Source organism: Macrobrachium nipponense, chromosome 27, assembly GCF_015104395.2.
Source record: "Macrobrachium nipponense isolate FS-2020 chromosome 27, ASM1510439v2, whole genome shotgun sequence".
In the NCBI taxonomy this organism is placed as follows: Eukaryota; Metazoa; Arthropoda; class Malacostraca; order Decapoda; family Palaemonidae; genus Macrobrachium; species Macrobrachium nipponense.
This window is the reverse complement of record NC_087216.1, coordinates 37871410-37885067: the sequence shown is the minus strand read 5'-3', so window position 1 is coordinate 37885067 and position 13658 is coordinate 37871410. Positions and strand designations below refer to the sequence as shown.

At 38.0% G+C, this 13658-nt stretch overlaps 1 long non-coding RNA gene across 1 annotated transcript in view; it reads left to right on the top strand.

The window, feature by feature from the left end:
- Positions 1-1778, top strand: part of LOC135201033 (uncharacterized) — a 3330-nt gene extending 1552 nt beyond the window's left edge. Inside the window, exons 1-2 of the long non-coding RNA XR_010311440.1 lie at positions 1-819; positions 1021-1778. The exon at positions 1-819 is cut by the window's left edge and continues 1552 nt beyond it. This is a non-coding gene — a long non-coding RNA (uncharacterized LOC135201033). The remainder of the gene's footprint in view (positions 820-1020) is intronic.
- The last annotated feature ends 11880 nt before the right edge of the window (positions 1779-13658 follow it).

Genomic DNA, 13658 nt, shown 5'->3' with positions numbered 1-13658 from the left:
TAAGAAGCACCTGCTTAAAATTCTGACGACCAGTCGGGAATACCTCTCGCCTTTCCATAAAAAAGGATCGTTGTATGACAAACTTGCTTTAACTGGCAAGGCTTTCGAGGGAAGATGTTAATCAAATAAAATTTCAACTGATGTCTTTCATTTGCCTCACAAGTCTTGGGAGATGGCCGACAGCACAGGAGACCACAATGCAGATACTGTCAATCGCTGAAGATGCATTTACGGGCCATTTATATATTTATCAATATTCTTCATTGGGCGATTTTTCCATATTTTTCGGTCCCGTGTTTTTGACGAGAAGGCCTACGGCTCGACAACTCAGCCCCCGTAGGAGGGTAGTGACGTCAGTGGACCTCATGCGGTGCACTGTAGACATTACGTAAGGTTTTTTCAGCGTGCCTTCTGCCCCTAGCAGCAACCACTTTCGGTCCTTTTACAGTATCTCCGTTCATCTTCCCTTTCTTTATCCTACTTTCCACTTTCTCCTAACACTTGATTCATAGTGCAACTGCGAGGATTTCCTCCTGTTTACACATTTCAAACCTTTTACTGGCAATTTCCATTTCAGCGCTGAATGTCCTCATAGATCCCAGTTCTTGGCCTTTGGTCTAATTTCTATATTCAACTCAACTCGACAATTCAGCACTCAGTTTATCCTGAAGGAAAAAAAAAGGGAAGCTGAACGCAGCCGGAGAGCAATGGAAAAAAAGGAAGCTGAACGCAGCCGGAGAGCAATGTAAAAAAAGGAAGCTGAACGAAGCCGGTGAGCAATGGACCCGCCTTTTGCAACAGAACGCGTTACAGCTACAGGTGAGTATTCCAAAACAGCTGAAGGATGAAAGAAAGTTGCTAAATAAAATGAAAAGTTTAACCTCCACCTCATCAAGTCTTGTCCCTTTTTGTTTCTCCTTTACCATAATTATTATGTTGTCCAGCTTTATTGTGGGAGCAAAAAATCCCGCGTTTTCTTTCAGATATCACTGATTTTACAAATGCTTTATCATTACACAGGATACAGCGATGATTCCCCACCTAAGTTTTCGTCTGCAAAAGCAAACTGAGCTGCTTAGTTTGCTTATTTGTCAGCTGACGACGCCGATCCGTTATTGTAGTGAACAAAAACTAGCACCCTTTTCGCAAGCTCCTTTCAAATATGCAGTTGATTTAATTATAATTAAAAGCCTGGACAAGCCAGCCTTGTGGGCACTTAGATTACTGAAATGACGCCTCGCCACTATTTCGGTAAACTTTGTTTCGAAAGCAGCAATAAAAAACAAGTTTCTCGAAAAGTCAAGTCTTCTTATGAATTCTGCTCTCCCAGAAGCACGAAAGTTACCGACTGGAATGGAATTAAATTGAACATGAGTCTCAGCCAAAGGCCACAACCACTGGGACCTATGAGGTCTTTCAGCGCTGAAACGGAAATTTGAAGTAAAAAGGTTTGAATGGTGTAACAGGAGGAAAACCTCGCTGATGCACTATGAAACCACCTTTAGAAGGCGGTGGAAAGGAAGAAGGACAAGAGAATATGAACAGAGGTAGAGTACAAGGAACGATAGGGGTTGCAGGTAGGGGCCGAAGAGACACTGCAAAGAACCATAAGTAATGCCTACATTGCACCGTATGAGGTACACTGACGGCACTAACACCGCCCCTCTTCCTTCCACAGAGTAAGTATTGAGTGGAATCCGAGGTAGAAGTGAAAATGAGCTTGAAAGAATTTTTCCAATCTGACAATAAAACGTCCTAAAATAAATAAACAAATACAATGATGTCATTATTAAATACCTGACAGTCTTATGGTTTTGCAGCAGCATGCCTCCGGCCCCCTAGCTGCAACCCTTTTCGTTCCTTTTACTGTACCTCCTTTCATATTGTCTTCCTTCTTCCATCTTATTTTTCACCCTCTCCTAACAGTTGATTCCTAGTGCAACTGTGAGGTTTTCCTGTGTTACACCTTTCAAACCTTTTACTGTCAATGTTCGTTTCAGCGTTGAATGACCTCAAAGGTCCAAGAGCTTGGCCTTTGGCCTAAATACTATAATCCATTCACTAAAATACCCGACAACCAAAATCTATGTGAAGATGAAGAAAGAATAAGATACCTATACTCGGTTTTATCCCATCTGTCCCCACCAGCCTGTGGTGCTCACTCAAGGTAACACTGCGTCCCGGGCTTTAAATAGTTACGCATTTGTAAGTTTTAGATAAATTAAAGGATATCTGGGTGTACATTTGCAACTGAAAAGTATTTTAATAATTTACTGTATGCGAATTACACCGTTAATATTCGAAATAGGATATTGTTGTTATTATTGAATGTAAGCTGCCTTTTCGGGGTGGCGAATGGAACAGCCAGACGCAGTGGCGGGAAAATTGCTTCTCTCGCTGTTCATTACGGCAAGATGTCAACTTTATTGGACCACACCTACTCTGCTACTAAGCTACGTGTTACTTCATTACACTTGAGTATATCCGTATAGCTTTAATTTTTATAAAGTGTGTTTTAGCCACATACGATATGACGTAACTTGGTTTAGCATCTGTTTAATGCAATTTGCGTCTGACTGTTCCATTCGCCACCCCGAAAAAGCAGTTTATATTTAACAATAACAACAATATCCTATTTCGAATATTAACAGTGTAATTCACATACAGTAAATTATCAGAACACTTTTCAGTTGAAAATGTACACCCAGATATCCGTTTATTCACCTAAAACTTACACATAGCGTAACTATTTAAAGCCCGGGACGCAGTGTTGCCATGTACGATCACCACAGGCGGGTGGACAGATGGAAAAAACCGAGTACGTATAGTGAAGAAGGTGTTGTTTGCCCAGCTACTCGTTTCTATAACGTTGAGGGTGCGACCATCCTCTTTCACTTCAGGCTGCATACAAGAGTTATGCCAAAGCTTCGCACAGAGTGAACCAGCTTCGCCAGAAGGTGATAATTGTTTCACCAGACTGGGAAGAGCCTAAGTTGGACAGTTTCTGGTGTAGTCGATGAATGGAATGGAATACAGAGTTTAGGCCAAAGGCCAGTGGTCATTCAGCGCTGGAAAGGAAAGTGACAGTAGGTAGATTTGAAGGGTGTAGCAGGAATACCTCAGAATTGCACTGTGAAATAATCGTTAATAGAAGGAGAATAGCAAGAAGGAATTAAGATAATATGAATGGAGGTACAGTAAAAGGATTGAAAGGGGTTGCAGCTAGTGGCCGGAGGGACGCTACTAAGACCCTTAATGTCTATAGTACACCATGTGCGGTGCACTGACGACACTAGCCCCCTACGGGGGAAATTTTATGAAATCGAAGTAGTCTTCGAAAATATGTAGATTACGCATGGGTTAGGTTAGGCTGAGAGAGAGAGAGAGAGAGAGAGAGAGAGAGAGAGAGAGAGAGAGAGAGAGAGAGAGAGAAAGCATTCTTTTCTCACACCAAACTGATGGTTTAGGGTTTCAAGTTCACTTACAGATTTTGATCTGTGGAAACCCCGTTCTGAAAACAGATGGACGTTCCTGTTGTGCCAGCCGGGTTTTATGAAAATCGACAATACTCTTAATACTTTCTTGAATAGTCACCTATGTGTTCCCATTTTGTTCCTCAGTTTCAGGATGATACAAAATCAATTCCTTATGCGTCAGTAATCGGCAGCGGGGTGAACACGGCATTTTCATCTTTCAGAAGGCAGCAGTCAGGAAAACAGTTGGAAACAGGCATCATGAAAGCAAGGCAGATTTGTAACAATGGGTGACAAAGTAAGGAAACATAAGAAGTCACTATTTGGTAGCTAGCTGCTGGGTAAATAAAGCCTTCAACATATAACAACGGAAGGTTGAGCAGAAAACGATGTTTTGCGCATCCTAAGCATGACTCGACTGTATTAGTCCCAAACATCATTTCGCAAGCGATGCTTGCGTAGATTTTACATACATTAAAATTTAGTGACAAGTTTTCCTTCATCGATGCATTTAAGTAGACTATACATAGAATTTACACACCAAACACCAAGCACTGGGACCTATGAGATCATTCAGCGCTGAAACGGAAACTGACAGTAAAAAAGGTTTCAAATGTGCAACAGGACGAAAAGTTTGGAGTTGCACTGTGAAACAATAACAATTGTTAGGAGAGGGTGGAAAGTAAGATGGAAGAAAGAATACGAATAGAGGTACAATAAAAGGAATGAAAGGGGTTGCAGCTAGGGGTCGAAGAGACACCGCAAAGAATCTTAAGTATGCTTCAATAAAACAGAATTACATCCCAACAGAGAAATTGAGTCAAATGCATTGTCCAAAATTCAATTCTTTTTTGTTTGTTTGTTTTACTTGTGGTAGGCGTTTAAACATTTGTCATGTAGACTAAGTGCGGAGAAGCAACTGAGTTATATTTGAAATTTCCTCAAGCCAAAATATTGGCATGTCATGTCGTTTGCATGAACCTCATTTTGGCATGTCATGGAAGCGTCTCCGAAATGGGTTTCTTAAATATCGTCAAATCTATTAACGCGACCTACCCAAAGGTGCCAGTATTTATTAGCCAGGAATATTTTTTTCAATGGTGCAATATATTTTCTTGGGCGTCTACACTTATATTGAAAGAATAAGGTCACGCTGACCATTTATTTGGTCATGGAAATTTACTACTGACAAAGATGCTAAGCTCCCCACTCTTAATTACCTGAAGTCATGTTATGTCTTTCGGTCGTAAAACACAGGAAAGACATTTTTCAATTTGGCGGCCATGCAACTTCAAATTGAAAGACAAAATGCCTCAATAGAGAGTCAGAATGATTCCAAAGTTTAAAACACGAGAGAGAGAGAGAGAGAGAGAGAGAGAGAGAGAGAGAGAAACGTCGGCTGAAGAACTGCAGGTTTCATTTGATCCAGTTTTCTAAAGAAGAACTGAACAACTTCAGCGGAGCCGACGTATTTTCTTCAACGCAATCGAGTTTTCTGTGCAGCCGCCACCCATGAAGCTTCCAGTCATGGCCCTGTGGTGGCGTGCGTTTTGGTACCTATAATGGTGCCACATGCACGATCATGGCTAACTTTAACCTTAAAAGTTTTTGAAATGCCGAGGCTAGAGGGCTGCAATTTGGTATGTTTGATAATTGGATGGTGGATGATCAACATTGCAATTTGCAGACCTCTGCATCAGTAGTTTTTAAGATCTGAGGGCGGATAGACAGACGTATAGTTATCTTTTACAGAAAACTAAACAACTAATACGGATTTCAGCCGATTTTTTAGCCAATTAACACTGATATAATAAATAGCAATCTACCATTAACGGATTTTAATGGTGTTTCTGCTCAATTTCCACAATTGCATCAAGAAATAACAGAACTGCTCCTTCACTGCAAAACTCTTAAGTTTGTCAACTGAGAACGAGTATAATTTAGACAGATAGATTAAAAAACTCAAAGTTATTGGTTTGTAAACACTGGTTGTGCTGAGAGAGAGAGAGAGAGAGAGAGAGAGAGAGAGAGAGAGAGAGAGAGAGAGAGAGAGAGAGAGAGAGATTTAACGAAAGGCTAAATTGCAATGAGAAAGAATTAAACAATGAGAAACTAGCGAGCTTTGTCAGGGGGAACACAATGAAAACAGAAGTATGGAGAAAGACAAGATCTAACTAAGCAAGGAGGAAAATTAAGTAAAGTATTCAGTCAGTCGAAAACGCGCATTAACCACCCACCATTTTTTTTAACCACCAAACCAAAGCCTCAGTTCTTAAAGCTCGAAGGCTGCTGTATCTCCAACAAAAAATTCATCCCGTTTGCTGTGACGAAATCACGTGCGCCTATAATACTGCATGCTGTGAACTGTTCACAAGCAACGTCCACTGCATCCGGGATTTCGGAGGCACAAGTTAGGATCGGTCAATGGTCTACCACCACATGTGGCATTAGCGCGATGCTTCTTCACAAAAACGTGCGTACAGACGCGCGCCCGCGCTTGATTTAATATATAAATATTACATATACTATTTACTAAATCATTTTTATACTCGTCCCCTGTGGAATCACCTCAGTTAAAATTCTCTTATTTTTTCCATCTCTGACGTAGAGGGAAAACGACGAAAATCTGAAAACTCCCTGAACTCGTGCCCTTGAGCGAAAAGAAGATTAGAGAGAGAGAGAGAGAGAGAGAGAGAGAGAGAGAGAGAGAGAGAGAGAGAGAGAGCCTGGCGACTTCACGTATGAGTCACGCTCAACATGACTGAATGGAAATGGCGGGAAACCAGGAAAAGCGAGCGAAGCAAAAAGAAAAGAAATATTATCCCGGAACTTATCACCTACCTATATGTGCCTGTCTTTAAGATAAAACTGGTACATGTTATTTAACAGGAAAAGAATCTGTAAATAACACTTCGTCAATTAATAAAAACACTGCGAGGACGATTCATCATTACACGTCATGACATTAAAACAGAGACTTTCCAGTGATGAAGGTATAGAAAACGGAAAGAGAAAACGGACCGTACCTTTCTTTCTCTGCCTGTCTTCCGTGCGTGACACCAGACGAAAAAAGAATGAAAAAAAAGAAAAAAAGTACGAGAACTACTTTAATCCGATTCGAATCTCTCTTCTACGGGAAAAGTGAGAGAATGTCGGAGAATGAACGAACGTCACCGTGAATTAATGGACATTGGGGAATGCGTTCCATTATGAAGTGAACGCTGAAAAGTTTCTTTTTTTCGTTTCTCAGTGATTTTCACTTTCGAACTTTTTTTTTTTTTTTTTTTTTTTTTTGCGCCTGCACTTTCTGCGTGGACGTAACCCATGTAGGACGGTTGGGAATCTTATGCCCCTCCAAACGCTGGGCAAGGAGAAAGAGTATGATAATCACAAAAGAAAATAAATGTAGCCTGCAATACCAAATGTACATTACATGAAAAAAATTGCTTTGTAAATAAAAATATTCAGCATTTCCAATGTTCTCATACAAATAAATGATTATGAAACTTGTATGAAAATACATTTTGTACGGCCCAAATAATTAATTTAATTAAGAGTGCGAGCATATATCAAAATAATGTATTAAGGCATTTTCACCAAATTTAAATATCCTATTGCTTGATACTGTAAGAGATAAGGATACACTGACTACTGAACTTTGCAACAAACGAAGATACCTTCTTTTGTTAGATGCGGTTTATCGTTAGTTATTTACTACCCTCTTAATGTTACTTAGTTATCTGGAGAAGTGCCATGAAAGTTCTTGTGAAGTTGTGAACTTAATCACGAGAATTAAAACCAGAAGGTCTCCAAACTAACCCCAAAAATATTCATTAACCATAAATGAACCGAAGAGTAATGGCAACATGCGTATGACGAAGTTGACAAGTAACCCCTCTGGTAAATGAAGATAAAAAAAAAACGAAGTCTTTTAAATGGTCAGAATACACAAGGATTTATGCAACATATCCCTTGGACTGTGTAATGATTAATTTCAACCATATCTGTAAGGGTTAGAACCATTTCTGATAACCAACATTAAGAAAAATGTAGACTCGATAAAATATATCTGGTTAACAGCGATTCTAGGCTTGTGAGTTTCGATGTATTATCTTTATTCGCCAGAATAAAGATAATACATCAGAATTTCCATCTGATAACTTGACGATCAAACACCTAAACTTATTGAAGTACTATATGTAAGAGTCAAAACTTGACTGCAAGGGGAACTCAGACTTTCAAAATTGTTGATGTTCCTTTGGGGGGGAATCCTCTAACTCCAGTTTAAACAGCATGTATAAGGATTTCTGTATAGCAAAATATATATAAAAAAATATTATTACACAGAAAGCAATATGATTTACTTGTGTTGACGACATCCTGCGTACTTGAATCGGTGGTCAAGGGTCGAAAATGTGATTACTTTCGTTAGTCAATTAAGTGAACTGGAGCCTTCAATAAAATTCACCAAAGAAATGGAATATGACCACCCTACCCTTGAAGACTGCCCTGGTTATAGTTAATAAAATCAATCAGCGAGTCAAAGTCGACTTTTGACAGTGCATTGAGAGCGAAGAAAAAAACGTAATAACGTTAAATCTTGCCTGTAGGGTATGTATAAATTTAGTAATGATGGTAAATGATGCCCCATTTAATTTGAGGTTTTATCGAATGAACGAGGCAGTTATCAAGAACAATAATACGTTATATCTTGCCTGTAGGGTATGTACAAATTTAGTAATGATGGTAAATGATGCCCCATTTCATTTGAGGTTTTATCGAATGAACGAGGCAGTTATCAAGAACAATAATACAACGACAAAGAACACTCATAAATAACATGATACGTATAGATTAAAAATGTAATGTTAATCACTGTTCGTGAAAACAATATTCTATCTGCTGGACAGGTTGTAAAAAGCTTTTTTTATACTAATATGTTGGAAGTATAACAGAATCCAGCTTAAAGAAAATTCGTAATATAATGGTCAGTTGTTTTATTGGTCTTAACAGGCAAAATTTTAGGCAAGCTCTAGTCACTAATAGTTTTTTACCTATGCAACAGTATTCTTGGTTATGCCTTCACTGGTCAGGATTCATAAACCATGTTCCATTTTTCTTTCTTGCTTTTCATGTTAACACTACGTTCTTGTGGTTTGTAGCACACTCACACAATATATTATATATATATATATATATATATGCTTAAAAAATCACAGTAGATGCACGTGACTTCATAAATAAGCGAATACCACGGGAAATGAAAGTCAGGAATCCAAGCGCTTTCGTCTTTATTCAGAATCATGTCAAGGAGCTACTGAAGTACAATCGGAGGGAAGGCCTCAGGTACAAACAAGATCAGGAATACCAGATGGTTTAATTATCAAAAGGGTAAAAATTGAAAAGGGATAATTCCAGGATTATCGGATATCACACGGTCACAACTAAAACAAACAGATTCTGACCCTAACCGAAATTACAAAGTATCTTTATAGTCCAAAACATGTAAAAACTGAATATATTTAATTTTGTTTGCTTATATTTATCTACAACTTTTTTCATTATGAAAGCATCAAGTTTAAACCAAGACTTAAATTTAGAACATTTCTATTATTTGACTTGATAAAACAAGATTCAATGATATTCCTTTTAACTGTGTCATTACATGGGACTAAGGCTCTTGCTTGACTCCAGTTAATAGGATGGTCAGTTTCGTATAATTTATCTAAATGGCTTGTAAAAATTCTTACTCCTTTGGTAGGAAATATTTCTAACACGAATGTTAAAAACAATGTTGATTTTATAAACAAATTGAATAGTTTACATTTGAATTATGATTTTAATATGGTTAGTTTTGATGTTGTCTCTTTTATTTACAAAAGTGCCTGTAGATGACTTACTTGAATATTTGAAGAGGAATTAGAGCATCATGACATTCCCTTAAGTGTAGAAAATCTCATTAGTCTCATAAGGTTATGTATCAAAGATAGTAAATTTTGTTTCTTTCAATGGGGAATTTTTTGTACAAAAGTTTGGCATGGCCATGGGTAATCCCTTAATCTCCTGTCCTTAGCAATATTTACATGGAATTTTTTGAGACAAAACTCTTACCAAGAATCTTGCCCCAAAAAGTTATTTGGTTTAGATACGTGGATGATATCTTCTGTATTTGGCCAGTTCACGAAAACCTCCAGGAATTCCTTAATAATCTCAATAATTTAGTCCCTTCTATAAAATTTACTGTAGAGGAAGAAAGAAATTGTAATTTTGAATTTTCTTGATGTAACTGTCCATAGAAATGATAAGAAATTTCACCTTTTCAGTCTTCGAAAATCAACTAATATTGCCTCTTTTGTTCATTACTACTCCAATCACCATCAAAATGTTAAATTCTCTCTTTTTTTTCTGGGATGTTTCCTAAGGGCTTACGTGTCTGTAGCCCGCAATTTATTGACGCTGAAATTAAAAACTATTTATGATATTGCATTGAAACTTAAATCCCACAAGGACTTTTGTAGATGTGGCATGGAAAAGAGCTAGAAAACATTTTATTCAACTAATGACAAACTTGAAATTTAGTAAGCATAACATTCTAAATTATCCATTATGATTAAAGGTTTTAGATATTCCTAGAATTTTAAAGCTTTTTAACATAAATGTTGTTTTTCAGTAATATTAATGTCAAGAGTTTAGTAATCAAAAATTCTCCTAAAGATCTTCCAGGCTGCATATATGAAATTCCTTGCAAAAAGGTGGTGATAAAATCTATTACGGACAGACTGGCAAATCTCTTTCACAGCGTCTTAAGCAAACATCAATATTCTGTGAGAAACTGGGCAAATATCGAATGCATTATTTGTACATACGAGAGATTTAGACCATCCTATTAACTGGTGTCAAGCAGAGCCTTAGTCCCATGTAATGACACAGTTAAAAGGAATATCATTGAATCTTGTTTTATCAAGTCAAATAATACAGAAATGTTCTAAATTTAAGTCTTGGTTTATTTAAACTTGATGCTTTCATATGAAAAAGTTGTAGATAAATATACAGCAATCACAATTATATTCAGTTTTTACATGTTTTGGACTATAAAGATACTTTGTAATTTCGGTTAGGGTCAGAATCTGTTTAAGTTTGTGACCGTGTGATATCCGATAATCCTGGATTATCCCTTTTAATTTTTACCCTTTTGATAATTAACCATCTGGTATTCTGATCTTGTTTGACCTGAGGCCTTCCTCTCCGATTGTACTTCAGTAGCTCCTTGACGAGTCTGAATAAAGACGAAAGCGCTTGGATTCCTGACTTTCATTTCCCGTGGTATTCGCTAATTATATATATATATATGTATATATATATTATATATATATATATATATATATATATATATATATATATATATATATATATATATATATATATATATATATATATATATAATATATATATATATATATATATATATATATATATATATATATATATATATATATATATATATATATATATTATCACGTGATATAATATATATATTATTTCACGTGTATGCGTCTATGGAAATCGGTTCCCATCATGTAATAAAACACATTATGCATTAGTTATAACTTCCTTAGAAACGGCAGCAGTGAACATAATCATAGCCAAGCATGTTTATATGCACCAACCAACTTGTTGAAATGAAGGCGTATGTTGTTTAGCCTTAAGTTCTGCTACGTGTTTTGTGTTGTGTGGAAAGTTGTATGTTATCCTCCAGGGACCTTGAGGTCTAGTGGTCACGAATCTCGCCTGACCAACGCGAGCAAGAGCAACTGAACCATTTCCCCGCGCCTCTACATACCAGAGCTAACTCGGGTTAATAGTATTCCGGCGACTCTGCGGGTTAAATATAGAAACACAAGTTCATGGGGCTAGCAGCCTCATCCCAAGACTTGCTTAAATCGGCCAGGGTGGTCATTTTTAACCAAACCCATGAAAGAAGACTTAAGGTGAATCTAGCACTTGTCAGGTTAACCGGCAAGGAAAGCAAAGAAACGCACCGCTTTTTTTTTTTTTTTTTTTTTTTTTTTTTTTTTTTTTTTATGGGGGGGGGGGGGGGGGGGGGGGGGGGGGGGGGGGGGGGGGGGTGGGGGGGGGGGGGGGGGGGGGGGGGGGGGGGGGGGGGGGGGAGGGGGGGGGGGGGGGGGGGGGGGGGGGGGGGGGGGGGGGGGGGGGGGGGGGGGGGGGGGGGGGGGGGGGGGGGGGGGGGGGGGGGGGGGGGGGGGGGGGAATGCAGCTTCATTATGTGGAAAAATATATGGCACACCGTTACTTGCGCATCATCTTTCTCTCTCACACACATATAGACAGACAGATAAATAGATAGATACCTTTCTTCCGTGCAAGCATACTTAGCTTGACTGGGGATACCATGTTCACGTAATTGGTATATACCCAAATGCTTCTTGAACTGTTGTTATCTTCCCTATTTTATTCTATTTTTTTTATCTCTAACTCATTTTAGTTATCAAGGAGTTTAGTGTATTCTATTTCCTTAACAGAATAGTAGTATGGGCTTAATATCGCACCGACAAGACCTATAACCAAGAAAACACGCTTTTGGAAAGGGCAAGCAAATGAGCGAGGTTCTCATTCTTAACAAAAATCTACTACATGAATAGCCCCCCTCACTCATTACCAGTTATCCATTTTGAACTAACAAAAATAACCGGCCTTGTTTCGAAGAACCATTGTACAAGAAGCTCACATTGTAATTGGGCGCGGAACTACTCTGCGTACTCTCAACAGCAGTTGTTAGCTGAACCACAATGATTTCAGCAGAAATTTTTCTTTGCACACTTTTTAGTAACTACCATGAGAAAAAGTCTGTAATAAATGACTTATATGGTTTTGGATTTCTACCACTGGACTAATCTCAATCTTGAAAATTATCCAGAACCAACCACATCCTGTCTGTCTGATCTGTCCGACTTAGATTGAGCTGACCTTATACCAGAAACGATTGAGCGTCAATAACAGTTAGGCCAGTCAATGGGGGCTTAATAAGGGAAAAATCAAGGAAAGCTGTATAAGCTTTATTGTCTTCATAATAGGTTACTTACTAACATTAATTCGCCCCCCCCCTCCCCTTGGCCGCCATCTTTAAAGAACGGCAGAAAGAAGTATTTTGCAAATATCTCGCTTGGGACTCACGTTAGAGAGAAAGATGTCAATACATAAAACAATCTACATAAAATTCTCTATAAAATCTCTTCTATTCATTTTTGTGATACGTTGCACCGTTTAAGCGTGCCATTATTGTGAAAAGGTTTCCTTATGTAGTTTCGAAAATCGTCTCACAATGGTGGCCTTCCCCCTTTTTCTGGCTTAGGACATAGTGAATGCATTCCAAGAACCCATTTGGTTAGCATCGAGTCGGTCATTCCTCTCCCATGTGTCAGTCTACCAAAGTTCTTCATCGACCGCATCAATGTCTTAAATTGCCATGCCAGACCAGATCCCAGACCAAAACTTCTCTGACCGCCTTATTGAAGAAGAAGAAGAAAGAAGAAGAAGAAGAAGAAGAAGAAGAAAAGAAGAAGAAAGAAGAAAAAAAAAAAAAAACAAAAAAAAAAAAAAAAAAAAAAAAAAAAAAAAAAAAAAAAAAAAAAAAAAAAAAAAAACAATCTTCAAATTCCTTGGGGGTAATACAATCCTTTAAGTCATATATGTCTTGTAAATACAATTGAGCTGATTTTGCATACAAAAATGACCACCGGCATGAAAGTAGGGTAGCATTTTTTTGAATAGTTTCTAGGTGTAATTTCCAGTTGCCTTAAGAGCTCTGATTCGATAAACTGTCTAACCAGTGTTACCATTTCAAAGTAATGCACCCGGAGTTATGTAGTGGCACCTTTACTCTTCATCAAACTCAAGGTACCATTGAACTTACAAAGCACATTTTGTATTAATTCACTGTAAATCTCTCGTAAAGCTGCTTTTGTTGTTGATCGTTCATCAGGAGACATCAGTTTCACTCAAGATTAATGTAGAAAGTGTAACATGTGCTAGTATTTACCCTGAGTGCTCTTGAATGAGCGTGCCCAGTTAACATTTTGTCAACCGATGCATTTGCATCAACATTACTAAAAAGTCCTTTTATTCCACTTCCATTAATGATGAAACCTAATGCACGCATAAAGGACA